General features: G+C 40.5%; 1 long non-coding RNA gene across 2 annotated transcripts in view; it reads right to left on the bottom strand.

Moving 5' to 3' along the window:
* Nucleotides 1-398: 398 nt before the first annotated feature.
* LOC112865782 (uncharacterized) overlaps nt 399-13,266 on the bottom strand; it is a 54,005-nt gene continuing 41,137 nt past the window's right edge. The window contains exons 3-6 of one of the 2 annotated variants that reach the window (XR_015241196.1): nt 8,513-8,596; nt 6,997-7,182; nt 5,084-5,217; nt 399-869 (exon numbers count right to left, since the gene is read on the bottom strand). This is a non-coding gene — a long non-coding RNA (uncharacterized LOC112865782). The remainder of the gene's footprint in view (nt 870-5,083; nt 5,218-6,996; nt 7,183-8,512; nt 8,597-13,266) is intronic. The other variant, XR_015241197.1, reaches the window with a different exon arrangement.

Raw genomic sequence — 13,266 nt, 5'->3', positions numbered from 1 at the left:
TGAGAAAGCAAACTGATAGGGGTTCCTGGGTGGCTCAGTAGGTTAAGCATCTGACTTCGGCTCAGGTCATGATCTCAAAGTTTGTGGGTCCTGTGTCGGGCTCTGTGCTGACAGCTCAGAGCCTGGAGCCTGCTTCAGAGTCTGTGTCTCCCTAGCTCTCTGCCCCTTCCCACTCACACTCTGTGTGTCTCTCTCAAAAATAAATAAGTATTTTTTTTTATTGAAAAAAAAAAAAGAAAGCAAACTTATAAAACCTCAGAGTTAGGGATATGTTAGACCAGCTCCATGAAGTTAGTGCAATGATCAGGATATTTATAAGGTCAATTATTTATTTATCATTCTGGAAAAAAAAAAAAAGAAGAAGAAGAAAGAAACCAATGAACTATTTGACTTTGTGCTATAAAACCTCTCACAAAGATATGGTATGAAAGTGATCAATATGCAAAATCGCTTCTATGAAAGTGAAAACATGAGAGAAGCATAAAGTTTCTTAATTGTGTGCTTTGTCTGTTTTATGAGAATAAAAATGTTGATAGTGAATTACATGTTATGGATATTTGCACAGGCAACCTCGATTTGCTGAATCCTTACAGTTTACATTTGATTCAGTCAAGGACTTTACATCACAACCAACAGAAGCGTTAGGGGTAAAAAATCTGCCCAGCATTGTGGGGTTCTTCTGATTATTCTTACACAATTCACAAACATTAAGTGCGATGTTTTCCATTTGAATGGCAGCCATTGCCAGGCAAGGCTTCTGAGAGATAACAAAGTGAAGAGCGCCCTCTAGGGGTAAGATGTAGGTTTTAACTTGTAAACCGAACCGTCCAAGAATTTCATTCTTTTCATTTTGCTTCTTGATCTGGACGCTGAAATTAAAAAAACAGAATCTTAGAAATATCAACAACACTCTGAAGTGCCTTCCCCCGTGTCTGAAAGCTGTGTATTTTATATTGAGAAGTATCAAGCAAGTCAATACTCTTCATATAATAAAACATGTTATTTAGTCTGTTACTTTCTTATCCTTAAACTGTCACAAATATATGCTCAACTTTATTTTTAAGAAGAAATAAAAGTCTTCACCCTGGAGACGGAGCTTGAATAATCTGCAATGTAGATTTTGGTTTTATTGATTACAGGCCAGTGTAATCACTGGGAAGAAATATCTAACAAGTTTCTAACTCACGATAGTTCCAGAATGATTACACATTTTATTAATCAAGGTCACAGTCACCTCATTTTACTGGTGTCAATGAAAACCTGATGCGATGCGTTAATTAAGAATCACCATGGCAATGAAAATGGATCTCTTAAACAGCACGGTCATGGCTGCTATTTATGTGTGAGTTCCAAGTGCCCTCTGTCGGACAAACGCAGCTGCTGAGAAAGCCCTGTGTCCCACCTCTCCCCTAGAGTGCCTATTCAAGCTAAAGTTCCATTAAAAAGATGTAGGCGCTCAACCCATGCAGAGATATAGGATCAGGCTTTATATTAAAATCGTGGAGGAAAAAAATTCATTGAAGCTTTATTGTATCTGAATGACTAGTTCTCAAATACCATTCCTTTTTTTTTTTTAATGACCGAAATCGCATTTTAAATAGCATTGCCTCTTTGAGGAATTAGAAACGAGTAGAAAACAAGTCATGGACAACATTTGAAAACTCGAATTTTCTTTTCAGCACTTAGAGATAGGTTTCTTCTTCCACCTAACTGACCTAGAATCCCATGTACCTAAGTTTTTCATCCCCCAGGGCGACGAGGCCAGTTTGCTCAGCTGCGCTGTAAGTTACCAAAAAGGCAATGTGTCTACTGTGTAGTTGAAAATGCTATATTTGCAGTAACCAACTCAGAGTCAAGGATTGAGCAGAATAGTATAGTCTTGGAAGGCGAGGGTGCAATATTTTTTTGGCATCCAGGAACTACTAGGTGCCTTCGTACGGGCAGACGCTACCATTAATTGTCTCGATCAGACTTCCAGCTGTAAGACAGGGATTTTGCCCTTATGAAGCCTAGTCCACATTTCTTTTTAAAAAAATTTCCTCCTTCTCCGGTGGTCTCTCTAAGCCATTAAAGCCTTAAATGTATAACCTGGAGTTCTGGAAAACCAGTCTTTAAAAAAAAAATGAAAGAACAAGATAATCTGCACTCCTGAACTCAAGAGCAAGGCGTCTTCTGTCTGCAAATGCCTTTCTCCTGAGAATTATGAGTTTTTCCAAACCATGAGGTGATAGCCTGGCTTTTAGTAAGCCCAAAGAAATACATTTACAAAAATAAAAATTAGAGCAAGCCTCTTTCATCCATGTTTAACCATTTCATTTAGCTGCTAACATTTTTTAGCTGCTAAAATATTAGTAAAATAACCCAAAATATGATGACTATTGCTTCTCTGCAATAAAAGTCATATGGACCAAATTGTTTTTCCTAAAAAAAATGTATATTGAAGTCATAATGCCCCAGTGCTTCAGAATGGGACTGTATCTGGAGATAAGGTCTTTAACTAAGTTGAGGTCGTTAGGGTGCCCCCAATCCAATCTGACTGGTATATTAACAAGAAGAGGAGATTAGGACATATACACACACAGAGGGAAGACCGTGTAAAGACGCACAGAGAGGACAGCCGGCCATCTACAAGCCAAGGACAGAGGCCTCAGAAGAGATGTGCCTGGCAACACCTTGATCTCGGCCTTCGAGCCTCCAGAACTGTGAGAAAGTACATTTATTTCGCTTGAGCCATCCAGTCTGTGCTACTGTGTATGGCAGCCCTATCAAACTGATACAAAAAGTGAAGCTGGCATTATTTCTATGACTCCACAATATCAGAAAAGAGATTCTAGTGTTTCTTGTAGCTTTCGCCTCAATTTTTTTCCCTCACGGCTGATAGCCAGCTAATTCTGCTCCAGACAAGACAGCTACATCCAAGACAGGAAAAGAGGGGGAGAGAATACTTTTCTTTTTACTAAAAAATAAAAGATGGGACTTCATTTTCTAATACAGACTCATTGCAAGTATCAGAAAACTGAGAGGCTCAAACAAGATTTATTAGCTCGAGAATTAGAAATCCAGGGGTAGTGCCAACTTTAGCTATGGCTGGATTCACAGATGAAATGATATTATCTGGGGCGAGAGTCTCTCTATCTCTTAACTTCTCTTTCACCATGTCTTCTGCTCCTCGGGGCTATCCCTAGAAATTCCAGGATTTTTCCTCATGGCAACAGGTTGGCTGCCATAGGTGTAGCCTCGCATTGTTTCAAGATCTAGTCCAGCAAGAAAGAGTTCCTGTCTCCCAACATCCCCGAGGAACATATGCTTCTTTCCTTGGCTCACCCTCCTGGCATAATTATATAAAATACGTCTTCATCCTCTTGTGTTAGCATGAGCGCTAGGAAGTCAGTGTTCACTTAACAATGTTGATGATGCTCAACATTGTAAAGAGTAAAGGACCACTTTTCATCAAGCACTTACTATATACTAGGCGTGGTTCATTATCTCCTTGAATCATCACAGAACCTAAAGCAACAGGAATGATTATCTACCTCAAAAAATACTATTGAATATTGATATATTTTTATATAACCAATCTTAAGTAAATAAAGTAACTTGGTACCAATAACTGAGATAAAAAAAAAAAAAAAAAACAGAGCCAGAAATTTAATACATTTCTGGCTGGCTCTGGAATCTTCATCCTCCTAACCAGTTTGCTCCACTGGATTCTATGTCGTTTCAAACAAAGCATGGACAGCTCTTGCTCGTCTCCATTTCAAGAACCTCTCCTGCCATGACTTCTGCCCACCTAGTTCTAGTAATTCCTGGCTACTAGAACTATACCTCTCCTCTATTCGGTTCATGAAAGGCTAATTCTTAACAAACAAATGCTTCATTCTTCCCAACCATTTTAATTTTAGGAAAGAAAGATTTCCCCTTATGCTGGTAAGGAGAATCATTTGAATTCATATAGTCACTCCATCCCTGCCCCTTCACAACCTCATCCATCTTTTTAAAATTTCTCTGATTTTTTTTTAACTAGGAAGTTTCACTTTCCTTTAAGACTCAGTCCTTAAAATAGGCTGGTGATGCAAGACATTTGCAAATAAATAGACAGCACTTACACCAATAGATAAGGATCCAAATGAGGGCCCAATTTCACATTGCCTTCTTTTGGCCAAAGATCTATTTTCAGTGTAGAGGTCAGATGTAGTCAATAGCACCTCTCTGCTTAAATCAGAAGCGTGCTGGCATTATCAGCAGCAAGCAGAGTATGGTACTGAGGACAATTACAAGGAAATTTGAAAGATATGGACCCTGGCTCTTTAGCGATCACAGATCAAGAGGCTATATAATCATATTTGGCAGGTGCTTTTCTCAAGGCCACATCAGCTATGAGGGGCACAACTTGGAAATAAGATGATGTTAAAATATAATGTAGCCTCATCTGAAGATTTGAAGGAATTCTGGTCACCATATGCACTCAGTTTCCCTCTTAAGAAGAGATGCTTTTCCTCTGACATCTTGAATAATCTCATCACCCCAACATTATATGCACCCCGCTGTATCATATGTTTCATTTATGGAAGTGTGTCCTCCACAAGATTGGTGCTCTATAAAAACAGTGTCTACATCTTATTCATTCTTCTGTGTGCAGTGTCTGGCATACTGCCTGGTATACAGGGCTTGGTAAGTATTTGTGATTTGCAGGGGAAAATGCTTCACAAAGACTGTGGTCCACTGTCTTCTGTGAGCTCCTGTCCTTCAGCCACTGAGACGGCAGCAATAAACTCCGAGAGAATCTCCACTTCTGGTGACAAAGTTCCCTGCACCACCAGTGCTGAAGCTCATGGATTCTCCAGGACAGATGGCAGAAGCTTCCAGCCAATCTCTCGTGGCTGGAATTTGATGCCAGGCTCCGAAATTCAATGGCTGACATGACTGACCCAGAAGAAGCTTTCTCAGGATTAAATTATCATTTGCTGCTTTGGGATTGTGTTTATTTTTTAGTTGTTAATTAGTCTCACACCCTAGCCGTCTGCCAAATGAGAAAGGCGGCTCTGTCCTCCTTCTCTTACCATGTACTCTGGTTGATACATACCACATGAAGTCCTTTCCACAAACCCACTCCAGCTTGCAAATCTCTCTTCTCCTCCATTTGAGTCATTCGCCACCTCTCATCAGTTCCACTGGCAGAATTTGACTTGAGGCTCATACTTCACACTGAATGATTTACTACAAACAAAGAGGCACAGACAGGATGCTGGTAATGTAAGAAAATGATCAATTGTGGCACGGCATCCTGAAGCCTGGGTGGTAGGAGCTATAGGAACGTATTAGAATGCTATAAAGTGTCCCTGAGATTCTCAGCTCCTTCAGGGAAGAGACTGTCTTGTTCACTGCCTTAGCACCCAGAACAATGCTTGGCACTCAGTAGACACTCAATAAATACCTCCTAAATAAATGAATAAAGACTTGAACACTGCCGGGCAGCAAAACTTCATTATTTACCAAGTGCACTTGAGCAAGTGTGTGTGTGTGTGTGTGTGTGTGTGTTCTTAAGAATTCTGAATCATGATCCTGAGATCCAGAAGACTACAGGATGATGGCATAGGCCTCATCTCTGATCTTCAACTCTTTCTAGAAACATGGCTATTAAAAATAACCCCCCCCCAAAAAAAACCACAAGTCACGTGTATCAAGTTAGCATGTTATCAGAATAAACAGAGACAGAGTGAAGTCGTTAAGAGCCTAGACTCTGAAAGCAGACTGCACACATTGAAATTGTGGGTCAAACTGAGTAGCTCCATGACTTTGGACAAAGCAATTAGCCTCTCTGTACCTCACTTCCTCATAATAGGTAACCATAAACTATCGTGCTTTGCGGGATAGTTTGCATAAGGATGACAGATGAGTTAATATGCGGGAAGCACTTAGAATGTTGCCTGGCAAACAGTAAACATTCAACCAATGTTTGTAGTTGTTATTATAAAGAGTTGTGAAGCTCAATTTGGGCCCCACGACTGATGAGTCAGATTCCAATATATGTTCTGTACACTAAGTTATTGTGGTCCTATCTGGACCATGAGGGAAGCTTGTTCTCTTGAGAGTGAAGGATGGAATTCTCTCACTAGTAGGAGTAAAATTTCTCATTGTCTATTGTTATAAAAAAAAAAAAAAGTCAGTTACAGAACTAGAAAAGAGAACACACAGGGTAGGTCTTGATCTAGTCAGATGAAAAAATTCTCGATGACAGTTGGAGACTGACCTGTATGAAATATTCTGAAAGATATCTCACTGATAAGTTAGTCTCTAACATGAGAACAAATGCCGATAGTAATAACTGCAAGTAATAGCTAACATTTACCTTTCTAAATACTATACATGTGTTTACTTGGATAATCCTCAGCTCATCTGACTAAGAACTGGTAAGCAAGGAGCCTGGCCTGTGGCTGAAGAGCAAACACCCATGAATGGGGTCTGTGTCAGTCAGGGCAGACAAGGTTTTCCTGTGGTAACAAAAAGCCTTATAGACTTGACACCAAACTAGCTTATTTCTCGCTCACAATCCTTGTCCCTTATGGATCAGCAAGCAACCCGCCTCCACACTGCCACTCAAGATTAGCCTAATTGCTCCTGCTGGTCAGCATGATACTTCTTTTGTGGAATCACACAGAATTGGGCCTCCAGAATGGTACTGACATGTCCATTTTGGGTGATCCTCACTCATGCTGGACAAAGTCCTTTGTTCTTAACCACCATCTGTCCCCTACCAACACTTGTGCTGAAACCATGTTTGAGCCCTTATGTCAGCTCTCACCTGTCCATGTTTAATTTGCAAAACCACCTCTAGTCTACAGCATCTGAGAGTGACAGCAGGTATCCTTTATTCTGTGGACTTCCCGCTGCTGACACGCAGAGCTGATGCCACCTCTCATGAAGGCTCAGCATTACATGACAGAGAGTGGGAGGATGTGGGGATTGCCTGTCCTTCTGGAGCAAATGTTTACTTACATCACTGCTCTTTAACACCAATGGGCTCTGGAGTTGATGTCTTCTCTTGCCTCCAGTTGTTGTGGTGATGGCACATTCTTTCAGGTCTGTCTTAAGCATGCCAGATGAGCGACCAGAGACATTCGTTGTGTGAATGAGGCTGCTCTTCTCACTCTGCCCACGGGCCTCTCACCTACCCTCCCTGCCCTTGTCAGCATGTGAAATTCAGGGATGTAAACAACATTGAAAGAGATCACATTTTAGGAGTGCAGAGATGACAGCCCGATGGAGTTTAAGAGAAGAGATGGCCAGAAGTTGTGTTATATTCCCTTACACTATAACCTTCTAAACAGGACACATAACATGACCAAAAATGAATGATTATTCACATTTTTTTTTCATGCATGGGGAAGATGACGTGTGAGCATCATCAAAAACAAAACAAAACAGAGCCTAATAACAACCTTTGAGGGAATCATTGGAAGCCAGGATTCAGGAATGGCAGAATGGGTAATGCAGTGTCAGGACTGATGATATAAGCAGCATTCAACGCCTGGAACTGGAGGAGTGCAGAGGCAAGGAACTCTATATTGTTTCAATACAAACAGCTTCCAAAGAGCCATGGCATTGTGAGTAATAACAGTGTTGCCATCCTTTTCTCCCAGTGCAAGATATTAAATTTGCCAGAAATGGTGCATTTGACAATAAAGGCGAAAACATAGTTCTGGAACTGAAAAATAAAGAGATGGTTCCTGGACACTACAAAACAATCTTTACCTGCAAATGATTGGACAATAATCAAATACCTACGTACTTCTTCTATAACCATTATTCTAAACTTTCATTGATAAATACCTCCCACAGCCCTATGAATTTTGTAATATGCTTTTAGATCAAATTGTTTATATAGGTAGGGGCTTGCAAAGGAAATTTTGCCTGGGACCTCCCATATCCTGTTTTCCTTCACAAGCTATTGACCAGAACTAGTCTCATGGTTTATCCGACTGCCACGGGGGCTAAAACTTGAGTGCCCAAAAGGAGAGAAGAACCAAATATGACAGACACAGGTCACCAACAAGCATGAGTCTGGAAGTTGTAAGACGGGCCACATTTCAGTAATTATAAGCTGCTCACTGGATTGCCAATTCCCTTGTTTATCCCATAGCTGTTTCCAAATCCTTATCAGATATGAAAGCCTTGCCTTAGCTGTGCTGTCCTACAATCAATCATAGCACTCACAGCATAAATACTATATAAGTCAGAGTTCCCGGGATGCAGAAAGCAATCAGCAGAAACATCAGCTGTCACCTTGGACAGAGTGGAGATGAGGATTCCAAAGATAAGCAACCAAGGAGACGAAGAAATAACGGAACTGATAGAAAAGAAACAGACAGAGAAATTTCACTGTTTTCTTTAACTGACAGAGAAATTTCTAGAGAATCTCCTATAGACACTATAGGGAAGAGGAGTCTGGGGTTCTGAATATGGATTGTGACTGGGAGTCGTTATATATTGGGGTATACCTGCATCAGAGTACCTGAAATTTGTCTTTGAACATCTGTCTCCTCTCCAGAGATCTGGTCTATGGTTCAAATCCTCAGAGCTGGATCTGACATTTCACCTATAGAAAGTCAATCCCACTGAAGTTACAGTAGGTACCATAAATATGAAGTTGTCTTATCTTTTTCTGTGATATCTACCTTTTTGGAAGATTTTTTAAAATATGGGGCGCGTAGGTGGCGCAGTCGGTTAAGCGTCCGACTTCAGCCAGGTCACGATCTCGCGGTCCGTGAGTTCGAGCCCCGCGTCAGGCTCTGGGCTGATGGCTCGGAGCCTGGAGCCTGTTTCCGATTCTGTGTCTCCCTCTCTCTCTGCCCCTCCCCTGTTCATGCTGTGTCTCTCTCTGTCCCAAAAATAAATAAAAACGTTGAAAAAAAATTTTTTTTAAATAAAACATGGTCTCTGGGGCACCTGGGTGGCTCAGTCGGTTGAGCTTCCGATTTCCGCTCAGGTCATGATCTCACCGTCTGTGAGTTCGAGCCCCGCGTCCACTCTGTGCTGACAGCTCAGAGCCTGGAGTCTGCTTCAGATTCTGTGTCTCCCTCTCTCTCTGCCCCTCCCCCATTCGTGCTTTGTCTCTCTCTGTCTCAAAATAAAATAAAACATTTAAAAAAATAATAATAAAATAAAAGATGGTCTTCAAACACTGGTCATTAGAAATGTTGACCGTTGGTGAACAAGCTATTTTGGAGTGGGTGGACTTCTCAGTATTCCTCAAACCTCAACATGTGGACTTCCTCATCAGGATTGTACTGCCACATTCAGTTATCCCAAGATAAGTGCTAACTTGGGTATTGAGACTGCCACCCTAATACCGGGTCTGTTCCACTTGGCCCCCTTGTATAAGGTGCTAACATAGACTCACTGATGCTTCAGAAACATAGAGGAACGTGCCTCAATAGCCTTGCTGGCTTAGAGAAATTCAGGCAACCACAATAATTTAATGGTAAGTAACTTGGGTGGAAATGGGGTAGGGTGAGCGGTCAGTGGGTGGAAGGCACAATAGGGAACACCAAAGGAACTTACGTGCTGATGTTATGAAGCACAATTGCTAGGACAATTTTGTATCCCAAGAACTGGGATTAAAAAAGAAGAAGAAGTTTGCATATTCAGGAGGAAGTGATTCCAGTGTGTAAACGTATACTCATTGATTATATGCAGTAGGAATCCAAGAATTACATGAAGGAGGGCACACTCATGAAATAAAGTTTTCAGTGCATGCAGCTTTAAAATTTGCTATTTAGTTCCTAGTTCAAGTCCTATAACCAGCTAGAATGCAAGTATCCTTCTGATACACAAAATCGATGAAGGAAAAAAATGTGTTTCATAGAAGTAAAATCAACACGTGAAATAAATTTTCAAAACTAACAGGTCAGTTGTGTCCAACAGAAGGAAATGGTCTCAAGACGAACACAGACACTGGAGGATGAGAGACAGGAATTGGAGGCAGCCGGCAAGTGTTTACTCATTTAATCTACAAATATTTATTAGGCATCTAGTATGCAGGCAGTATGCTAAGTGGGAAGTTCATAGAAAAAAACAGTATATAATCTTTCTCTCAAAGAGATTACTATCTGGAGTGGGTAAGAGACAACCAGGTAAAGTCTAACTAATAGTGCAGTGAGTATTATAACAGGGCAATCACAGAACACTACAAGGTTATATAAGAGGGGCATCACTATAGTGTTAGAGGTTTTTAAACAATCCCCAGGGGAAGTAATAACTGACCTGAAAAGGAAAAAGCATGGGGAATAACCAGTTAAATATGGAGAAAATTGATCCAAACAAATGGAACAGCATGTGTAGAGGCCCAGAGAAAACCAAGTGCCTAGAATGTTTGCAAAACAAATCTGTGTGGATAGGAGATTGTGAGGGGGGCCAAGGGATGCATCAGGTAAGTGGAGGGGTAAGCAGAGGTCAGATTATGAAGGGCATCATGAAGCCATACGTTGGACTCTACCACCTCTGCAGCGAAGAGGAAAGTCCCCCACTCCTCACCCCCACCCAAAATCTCCATTCTCCCTCTCTCTGCTCCCTTCTATCACCCCACATCATTTGATAAAATTGTGTCTGCAAAAAGTAAATGACTTTTTGTAAATTTACGTTCTTATCTACCCAGCATCTCTCACCAAGTCTTCAAATACTATCTTATGGGCAATGTTGCTGCAGTAACTTCATCAGAATATCATTCTAACAGTAGAATGTCAAAGCTAATTTAAAGCAAAATAGTATTAAATGTCAATTTCTCCCAATAAAAACACTAGAAAAAAATCTGTGGACCAGTAGGGCAGAACACTACCTTAGGACAGAGTATTTATAGAGTTTAAGGTCATGGCTGGGTAGTTTTAAAGTGAGCCTTGCAAGTTGGAAACTGGTTGAGATTGAGCAGAATTTTTTTATTATTATTAAAATAACTTTGGATTGGTAGAGACAGAAAGGCAGAGGTCTTGAAGCAAGTCTCAATGAGCAAGCTATTTCATTGATTCTCTTTACTTTTCCTTCAATTGATTTTCTTTTCTTTCACAAGCAGGCATTTCTTGAAGCAAACAGCTAAGTTATGTTTGCCTGGTCCCAGCACTGATTAACATAAGGACAAAAAACAATGTCTACTCTCAGTGTTTTTCAACACGGACAAGGAATATTGCTGGTTTCAGTTCCCAATATCCACATAATTTCTTTTGACCATGTTCCCACTTAACCAGTAAAATGCAGGCTAATAAATGGAGAGAGGGAGCAGTTAGACAAGTTATCACGACCCCTATTCTGTCATTATTGGCTAGCATGTATAACTGAAAATTGAATAGAGGTAAAAGTTAAGAAAGGAAAATAAGGCAATAGCCCAAAACTATTATCTTTTTAGTAGCATCCAATACATTACAAATACCCAGCTAGACACAGATTATGATGAGGAGTAAACAAGGAAAGATAAGTAGACATTATTATCATTCTTTGGGAGAATAAGTGAAATTTTTAAAGTACAAAAATAATCACAAAACTCCACTTTCTATAAACACATTGTGTCTCTTCACCCAAACATCCTAAAATGTAAGATCTTTCACGGCCTGGCGTCAGCCTCGTCACCCACAATACAGTACTCTCATAAACATGAAGTTTCCCCAAATACATCCCATTTTTTCCAACCTTTGAACACACTGTTCCTTCTTCCTGTAGTGTCTTACTCTTCCTCCTGCCTTTCTCCACCCATCTGGATCATTTTCATTTATCTTTCAACAGTCACCTTCGGTATTATATATTTAAGAAAACTTCCATGACACCTCGGATGCTGTTGAGTTAAAGGCCTCTCCTCTTCGTTTCTATAGCAACCTGTGAATCTCTCTCTCCCTTAGCAGATTCCACAGTGTTACAATTGCTATCAAACTTGTCTCTCTCCCATCTTTAATCCATGGGCTCCCAGGGCACCTGGGTGGCTCAGTCGGTTGAGCGTCCGACTTTGGCTCAGGTCATGATCTCACAGCTCGTGAGTTCCAGCCCCGCGTCGGGCTCTGTGCTGACAGCTCAGAGCCTGGAGCCTGCTTTGGATTCTGTGTCTCCTTCTCTCTCTGCCCCTAACCCACTCACATTCTGTCTCTGTCTCTCTCAAAGATAAATAAACATTAAAAATTTTTTTTTAATCCGTGGGCTCCCAAAGCCAAGAACTTTGCTTTGCTCACCAGTGCTTTGCAATATGACCAATACTTACTTTTACTAATTTCTATTGATTATAGTTGGAGAGTTTAAACCTCCTACATGAAAGGATGTTGACTAGAAAGATTTTAGGTGAATCTCCATATTGTAGTTATATGTTTTACATGTGTGTGTTTTATACTTTGAAAACTTTTCACAATTATTTCTAGAAAAGTTTTTATGGAATTTTTGAATTGTCATAAACCAAACAGAAAAGTATTGATTCTTTAGAAAACTAAGTTTACTCCTTATGTATATCATGACTTAGACTGTAGGGCTCTTTGTCAACCCAGAGAAGTCAATTCTAATTAGGGCAAATTCAGATATTCTGGCTACCCAAGCAAGGGAAATAACAATATCCAATTAGGAGGATAAATCTCTCGAGCTGCAGGAAATATTATCAATGCTAAATGCTCAATACACTGATGGTAAAAATAAAGACCGCACATTGAGAACACAACCTAGACCCAGACCTTGGGTAAAGGACAATCGCTTGATAGGACTGCCCAAAAGAGCTTGTATGAATCTCTCAACGATATGTTAGAGAATTTAGTCCATTAGATATAGCTAAAAAATCACTTTCAGTTCTATTAACTACATGTGAAACATGAATACAAATATCTTTTTTAAATATCTTTGAAAGATAGCATGCACTTGTAATTATAGAACAATCCACATTTTAATGTGGTGGTATCAGGTTTTGCCTTTAAAAGCTCTATAAGTTCTAGTGGGGATGAGCACTTACTAGACAAAGACGATTCATCAGCCCTCATCTTCCCTGGCCCCTCTCAGATCTGGGCACTGGTGCCCTTCACCTGTAGCCTCAGTTTTGTCTGGTCCATCAAGAAGATATGAACAAAGAAAGAAGTATATCAAATACTTCTGCCCTCCCCCACCATCTGCAATCTGGAGTGAGTCTGAGTATGGGAGAGTTGGGCTCTCTTTTCACTGCTGGGTCTTCCTTCCACTTTAGATCCCAAGCATCAGTCTAATTTTCTGCAGGAACAAGGGCTCTTTCCGGAATTCCAGCCCATTTTCCAGAATCTG

Source organism: Puma concolor, chromosome D1 (assembly GCF_028749965.1).
Source record: "Puma concolor isolate L17-30 chromosome D1, mPumCon1.1.hap2, whole genome shotgun sequence".
Taxonomy (NCBI): Eukaryota; Metazoa; Chordata; class Mammalia; order Carnivora; family Felidae; genus Puma; species Puma concolor.
The sequence above is the reverse complement of the archived record's forward strand: the minus strand, read 5'-3'. Positions and strand labels throughout refer to the sequence as shown.